Source organism: Taudactylus pleione, unplaced genomic scaffold (assembly GCF_031769625.1).
Source record: "Taudactylus pleione unplaced genomic scaffold, aTauple2 ptg000861l, whole genome shotgun sequence".
Lineage (NCBI taxonomy): Eukaryota > Metazoa > Chordata > Amphibia > Anura > Myobatrachidae > Taudactylus > Taudactylus pleione.
Genome location: NW_028285263.1, coordinates 41,184 through 50,022, shown reverse-complemented (window position 1 = coordinate 50,022; position 8,839 = coordinate 41,184).

Genomic DNA, 8,839 nt, shown 5'->3' with positions numbered 1-8,839 from the left:
TCTACTGTCACCATACTACTCTGCTACTACTATATGCTGTCATCCTATTACTCTACTACTACTATCTGCTGTCACTATACTACTCTGCTACTACTATCTGCTGTCACCCTATTACTCTACTACTATCTACTGTCACCATACTACTCTGCTACTACTATCTGCTGTCACCATATTACTCTGCTAATACTCTCTCCTGCACCATACTACTCTACTGCTACTACTCTACTACTACTACTACTATCTGCTGTCACTATACTACTCTGTTACTACTATCTGCTTTCACCATACTACTTGGCTGCTACTATCTGCTGTCACCATACTACTCTTCTGCTACTATCTGCTGTCACCATACTACTCTGCTGCTACTATCTGCTGTCACCCTATTACTCTACTACTACTACTACTACTATCTGCTGTCACTATACTACTTTTGCTACTACTATCTGCTGTCACCGTACTACTGTCTGCTGTCACCATACTACTCGGTTACTACTATCTACTGTCATCTTGTTACTCTACTACTACTATCTGCTGTCATTATACTACTCCCCTACTAGTATCTGCTGTCATCCTGTTACTCTACTACTACTATCTGCTGTCATTATACTACTCCCCTACTAGTATCTGCTGTCACCCTATTACTCTGCTACTACAATCTGCTGTCACTCTATTACTCTACTACTACTATCTGCTGTCACTATACAACTTTGCTACTACTATCTCCTTTCACCATACTACTCAGCTGCTACTATCTGCTATCACCCTATTACTTTACTACTACTACTACTACTACTACTATCTGCTGTCACTATACTACTTTTGCTACTACTATCTACTGTCACCATGCTACTCTGCTACAACTATCTGCTGTCATCCTATTACTCTACTACTACTATCTGCTGTCACCACACTACTCTGCTACTACTATCTGCTGTCACCATATTACTCTACTACTACTATCTGCTGTCACCATACTACTCTGCTACAACTATCTGCTGTCACCGTACTACTCTGCTACTACTATCTGCTATCACCATATTACTCTGCTACTACTATCTACTGCCACCATACTACTCTACTACTACTATCTGCTGTCACCGTACTACTATCTGCTGTCACCATACTACTCTACCACTATTATCTGCTGTCACCGTACTACTCTTATACTTCTATCTGCTGTCACCATACTACTCTGCTACTACTGTCTGCTGTCACTATACTACTCTGTTACTACTATCTACTTTCACCATACTACTCGGCTGCTACTATCTGCTATCACCCTTCTACTCTGCTACTACTATCTGCTGTCACCTCACTACTCTGCTACTACTATCTGCTGTCACCATACTACTCTGCTACACCTATCTGTCATCACCCTATTACTCTACTACTACTATCTACTGCCACCATACTACTCTACTACTACTATCTGCTGTCACCGTACTACTGTCTGCTGTCACCATACTACTCTTCTACTACTATCTGCTGTCACCATACTACTCTGCTACTACTATCTGTCGTCACCCTATTACTTTGCTACTACTATTTACTGTCACCATACTACTCTACTACTACTATCTGCTGTCACCGTACTACTGTCTGCTGTCACCATACTACTCTACTACTATTATCTGCTGTCACCATGCTACTCAGTTACTACTATCTGCTGTCAACCACTCTACTCTGCTACTACTATCTGCTGTCACCATACTACTCTGCTACACCTATCTGTCGTCACCCTATTACTCTACTACTACTATCTGCTGTCACTATATTACTTTAGCTACTACTATCTACTGTCACCATACTACTCTGCTACTACTATCTGCTGTCATCCTATTACTCTACTACTACTATCTGCTGTCACTATATTACTTTTGCTACTACTATCTACTGTCACCATACTACTCTGCTACTACTATCTGCTGTCACCCTATTACTCTACTACTATTATCTGCTGTCACTATACAACTTTGCTACTACTATCTACTGTCACCATACTACTCTGCTACTACTATCTACTATCAGCACACTACTCTGCTACTACTATCTGCTGTCATCATACTACTCTGCTACTACTATCTACTATCACCATACTTCTTTGCTACTACACTCTACTGTCACCATACTACTCTGCTACTACTATCTGCTGTCACCATACTACTCTGCTACTACTATCTGCTGTCACCATACTACTCTGCTACTATTATCCGCTGCAACCACGCCACTACGATACTAATATTTGCTATCACCACGCTACTCTGCTACTGCTACCTGCTGTCACCATACTAATATGCTTCTACTCTCTGCTTTCACCACACTACTCTGCTACTACTTTCTGCTGTCACCATACTGCTCTGCTACTAATATCTGCTGTCACTGTACTACTATGTAACTGCTTACTGGCGTAACTTCATCCGAGGTGCCCAGAGGCAAGATAAATGTTGCTGCACCCCCCAAATTAAAACTCCCGGCACCTATACCAGCCCCAGCTGCCGTCACCCCCTATGCAGTTCGTCTTATACAGTGCCCCCAGTAGTGGGTCCCCCCTATGCAGTGCCCCCTACAGATATAACACATAACACAAACAGATTACTTACCTGAATCCCGTTTCTGCACCCGCCACAGTCCGCTCCCTTGTCCTCCTGCTCGGCACTATGGGAGAAACGTCATGAAGTCTCTCCCGTCACCACTGCGGGAGCCAGAAGGTGGAGCTCATGTGTGAGCTCCGCCTGGCTCCCTCCGTGGATAAAGCAGCTAATGAGAGTCTATCTGTCTCTCATTGGCTGCTAAAACAAACACATTGCCGGCGGCACCGCTGCCTGATTGGCGGGCAGGGGTTTTCTGTTTACTCAGAAACCCCCCCTGCATGCGCATCGGGTGCTCAGGCAGGTCGCGGTGGTCACACGCTATGTGATGTCTGCGACCATAGAGCACTCCAGCAGCAGCAGGTCATGGAGGTGGAGCGCCGATCAGCAGCGCTTCTCCTCCATGCAGCTCCTCAGCAGTGCAACAGGTGCTGGTCCTCAGCAGTGCCCGGAACGGCCGGCTGACAATGGAGCCGGGTGCCCCCTTCAGTAGTCCCCATAATATAGTACTATATACTCCCCATACTATAGTACTATATAGTCCCCATAATATAGTACTATATACTCCCCATACTATAGTACTATATTATAGTCCCCATAATATAGTACTATATACTCCCCATACTATAGTACTATATAGTCCCCATAATATAGTACTATATGCTCCCCATACTATAGTACTATATAGTCCCCATAATATAGTACTATATGCTCCCCATACTATAGTACTATATAGTCCCCATAATATAGTACTATATGCTCCCCATACTATAGTACTATATAGTCCCCATAATATAGTACTATATGCTCCCCATACTATAGTACTATATAGTCCCCATAATATAGTACTATATACTCCCCATACTATAGTACTATATTATAGTCCCCATAATATAGTACTATATACTCCCCATACTATAGTACTATATAGCCCCCATAATATAGTACTATATACTCCCCATACTATAGTACTATATAGTCCCCATAATATAGTACTATATACTCCCCATACTATAGTACTATATTATAGTCCCCATAATATAGTATGGGGATGTGTAAATGAAATTAATTCAAAGCATCTTTCTTGGGAACTTGACAGTGATACTGTACATCATCCTGAGATGCCGTACAGCCACGGCTGCCATCAGAAATTGTGGGGCCCGGGACTGACAAAATAGCCATGTTCTGGCAACTCCAGCCCCCCTTCTGTCTCTCCAGCCCCCCTTCTGTCTCCCCAGCCAGCCCCTCTTCTCTCTCTTTGTTATTTTTAACACTCCACAACCCCACTCTTTCCTTTATATATTTTAGGATTTTGTGTTCCAAGCCCCACCCCATGGCTTATATATTTATTTCATTTGTGCCTTCCCCCACACACTCCTTACAGTATATATATATATATATATATATATATATATATATATAACATATATTTAAAACCAAAATTCCCCCAAGGCCACCTCCACCCTTTCCCTTATGTAGTATGTGTGCAGGCTGATCAGGGAGGAACGTGTTCGCTCCTCTCTTGCAGATTGTTCTTCTAACCGCAGGGTGTAAGATGTTAGGATGTCACAATGTCCTAATGACTCCCTCCCTTCTCAGCATCAGAGTGCACCGCGCCAACATAGGAGAAGGGACTCAGGGAGGCAGAGAGCCGGGCACACTGCTCAGCCTCACAAATCCATCGCGGCACCTGTCCTCAACTTCTCACCTAGCAGTGTAGCACAGCAGTGACCAAGCAGCCGGGGGGTGGAGCCTTTAGTTTCTGTCGGCCTTTACAGTAACAAAATAGTACCAGCCCGGGAGGCAGATGTCATCTTGGCCCACAGCAGTTCCCCCCTGGTGGCGGCCCTGCATACAACACCCAATACAGCAGAGGTGTCTGAAAAGATCCCTTCCTACTGTGTCCTCTTACCTCAATATAGCTCCCTCCAGGCTCCCCAAGCTCTCCTCCTGTGAGCTGGGAGCAAGGGAGAGGGCACAGCAGCGGTGGTGGGGGACTGGCACTGCGGGGCTACACTGTCTCTACAGGGGTCACAGACTCCTGCGTCGGCAGGGGGGGGGGTCATGGGACAGGCAGCAGGGGTAAGTGAGGAGGTGCGCCGGAGCGAGCAGACGAGTGAGGGGGAGGTGGGGGGGTCAGTGAAGCACGTGAGAAAAGTCCCCTTATTCCAAAAAGCTGTCTCCGCAAAAGGAGCAGCTTTTCGGAAGTAATAATTAAGTATAGGAGGCATGATGAATGCCATAACTGTGTTCTGAATTTTTCACGCATGCACAGTTTCAAATAATCGCTCAACTACTCAACTACTGTACGTGACCATCGGCGCTGTGTGCGGATTGCGTTTGCCTCTAAATCAGGCCCATAGTGTGGCAGCTAAAATATAAAATATGAATCTACTGAACCTTGGAAAGATGGACAATAAAATAAATGTATTTCCCCAACTAGCTCACCGGCCACAGAAGACACCCGGGCTAAATAGATTTACCATCTGCAGAGAATGGTCATTTCATAGGTAACTCATCTCCTGCCACATTATGATATATTTACAAACTATTATATTGGCCATGGGTCACAGGGTCACATACATGGGTGCTCCTGAGTGAGATGGTGAGGGCAGATCCTGCCAATATTCCCAGTTGGTAATGACAGAGAAACTGTTGATAGGGCACACGTGCCGTGGCCAAAAAGCAAAGATTATTTTGAAATGCGGCCAATACAAAACTTATTCCATGATGCCCACCGTACAGTACAGAATACATTTCTGAATTACTAGTATACAATACAAAGCCCAATCCATGAAGCCCAGCATACAATACAGAGCCCATTCCATGATGCCCAGTGTACAATACAGAGTACATATCCTGATCACCAGTATATAATATGGCTTGTATACAATACAGAGCCCATTCCATGATGCCCAGTGTACAATACAGAGTACATATCCTGATCACCAGTATTTAATATGGCTTGTATACAATACAGAGCCCATTCCATGATGCCCAGTGTACAATACAGAGTACATATCCTGATCACCAGTATATAATATGGCTTGTATAAAATACAGAGCCCATTCCATGATGCCCAGTGTACAATACAGAGTACATATCCTGACCACCAGTATACAATATGACTTGTATACAATACAGAGCCCATTCCATGAAGCCCAGTGTACAATACAGAGTACATATCCTAATTACCAGTATACAATATGACTTGTATAAAATACAGAGCCCATTCCATGATGCCCAGTGTACAATACAGAGTACATATCCTGACCACCAGTTTACAATATGACTTGTATACAATACAGAGCCCATTCCATGATGCCCAGTGTACAATACAGAGTACATATCCTGATCACCAGTATACCATGGAGTCTTGTGCTATGAAGTTATCAACAGAGACTGTATGGGTCAAGCTACTATAGTTTCAAGAGTGCATTACATGTAGAGACTAATTATGCTGAGAACTGCTGTCAAAGGGCATTAATCCTAAAAAGCCTAAGTACAAATGCTTGAAGTGTCACAAGTTGGGACATAAGACCTCTTGATACAGAGTGACTGAACCAAGTGGTACCTCATCACACAAGCATGATTGAAGGAATGAGTCAGCGTTAAATGTAGCAGACCATAACTACAAAGACTGCTGGTACATGGACTCAGGATCCACAAGACACTTTAACTGTAACAAAAGTTGATTCAAGTCACTAAAGCCATGTAAACGTCACGTGAATAGGAGACAAAAGTCCTAAATGCCACGGAATAATGTATGCTAAAGAATTAAAGGCGCCACAGGGTGCTACAGACTTAGAAAATGTGTTATTTGTGCCTGATCTTGGAACCAGTCTGCCATCAGTGTACTGGAGACGAAGGGATAAAAAGTCCAATTTGCAAGAGGGTCAGTGTGTTGTGTGCAACAAAAGATTGACTGTAATTGTGGCAGCAATCCGTCACCTATATATCCCGGACAGCGCCGTATCTGGATGGCAGTGCACCCTGTGCAGCACTGCCACCCCTCTTGCTCCCTCTCTGCCCCCCTCCTCCCCCTGAGCGCTTACCTTTCCTTCAAGCGGGTGGAGGGTGGGTGGGATCCTGCGCCAATGTTCTTCGTGCACCGCGCACCACTGTTGGAGGTCCCTTCTTGCAGACCTCTGGCACCAGGAAGTGTGTAGCCTGTGCCGCTGGAGGATTCCACCCTGTGCTGAGGCACCGGCTGCACCACCCTCCCTACAGCACTGATACTGGACACTGAGGAGTGTTGTGCAATGGCGGCTTCTGACTCCAACCAGTCTATCGCATAGGAGACTAAGTCACCTAGGGTACGATAATGTACAGAAGCTTCTAGATGGCATGACGAAGGGGATGTCTGTGAACCATTCTGAAATACCAGAGTGTCAAAGTTGCTTTAAGTGCAAGTAAACGTGTTGCACCTTTCTCAAGACAGCATCCAGAGCTACAGCCCCATTGCGATTAGTGTCTACGGATGTGCGTGGACCAATGGAAGGGGATGCTATGGGCAACACTACCACTTTTAATTTTTAGAAGCTTTAGTAAATCTGCCTCTTACGGTAGTGTCTGGCTTCTGTAGGAATGTGACTGCAATCTCAGGCTCACTTTCACAATGCAGCATTCCTGGGTCCTTTGGGAAATTTGAATTGAGGACCAGCCCTCACCCCCCTGATATACTGAGCGTCAGTCACAGAAACCTCCCACTGTCAGGTCTCCCCCTCGTTTCCTCTCCAGGTGTGTTTGGCTGCTCCTGACTCTGAGACGTGCAGCCAGCGTGTACTGTTACACGGATTCACATTACATGTTCTCTGGCTCCAGAGCCACGGACCAAATAATTACATAATCTGCCAAAAATCTCTTGTGAAATTGCTTTCAGCTGAAGTGGTTTTCCTTTCTTTCTAAACATAGAGGAGAGAGGCTGGAGACGATGGGGGCAGAAATAGGAGAGTATTATTGTATTGTGCTCGCACACTGGCACGGCCTCAGCTCCACAAAGCTCCATGTTACCTTCTATTTGTGCCTATAAAGCATGGAGTGTACAGTTATCTAGATGACTAAGCAGATGGAAAGTGTTATATTTGTCTCTACGCTCGCAGGTCTTCTTATGCTACTAGACTGTGCGCCGAATCTGTCCACTGACTCTCATATCTACTAGGTCTGGGCGGATCCCGATAATGAACATTTCTACTCACGGCGAGTGTTGGAGCAATTCATCATTGCTCTGGCACAAAAATCAGCTCCCCGAATGTTTTCACTGTTTCTTTCGGAGCAGTGAAACTTAGTGCTGCTGAGTCTGACCCGCAGTGCTAGTGCCCCTGTGTGAAGTAGAGTTCACGCAGGCGTACAAAGCCCTGGCGTCCAGCGGAAGGTGCCGGACAGGCGTCTTCACAATCCAGGACTCCTTCCCATATCTGAAGATGGTGAATTCTCCCGCAGTCAAGCTCCAAAAATATTGTATAAATTGATTTATTTAGGACCCCGTACTAGTGTATAGCTGTATACACACACAACGATTTTGTTACCAACGATTTTCTGAACAATTTAATGAACGATTTTCTGTCAGATTATCTGTCAGATTTTTTAAAGTGTAATGAACGATTTTTTGAACTACAAACGATTTTTGTAACATCCCTTAATGAAAATTGTTCAGTTGGTCAGTCAGAATGAACTACAAGCTACAAACGGGAACGCGCATGAACGATAATCGCTCATCGTTATAACTCAGAACCTGAACGATTTTTTCAACGATTGAACGATAACGACATTGTTATAGTTAAATCGTTCAAGAAATCGTTACGTGTGTATGCACCTTATGGGGACAGTGGGCCACATCAGGTAAGAAAGGAAAGCTGGAGATATCTGTAATGTCTCCTACATTACCTTTATAATTTTCACCTGCTTTTGTAGAAATTAAGTGATAATGAATAGAGCCCTAAGTGAGTTGATCCTTCTTAGCTTCATTAAGTGCCCGTCACCTCCGCATTAAGGTTACACTGCTCATTTCATTAAACAATTGATGGAATGTGGCCTTTCTGCAGCGATACCTGCACTCCTGCCCTGTCTCTCCCTGTCCGAACAAACAATCCTCACTGCAAACCAGGTGCAAAGTGATATATGCAGGTCACCCGTTATATATCCATAAATCTGTTGTGTTATTGCCTACACAGAGGACTGACGAGAGACCCTGTACATGGCACTGAGCTCCCATACTGTACAGCACTGAGACAGAGCAGCCAGGTTCCCCC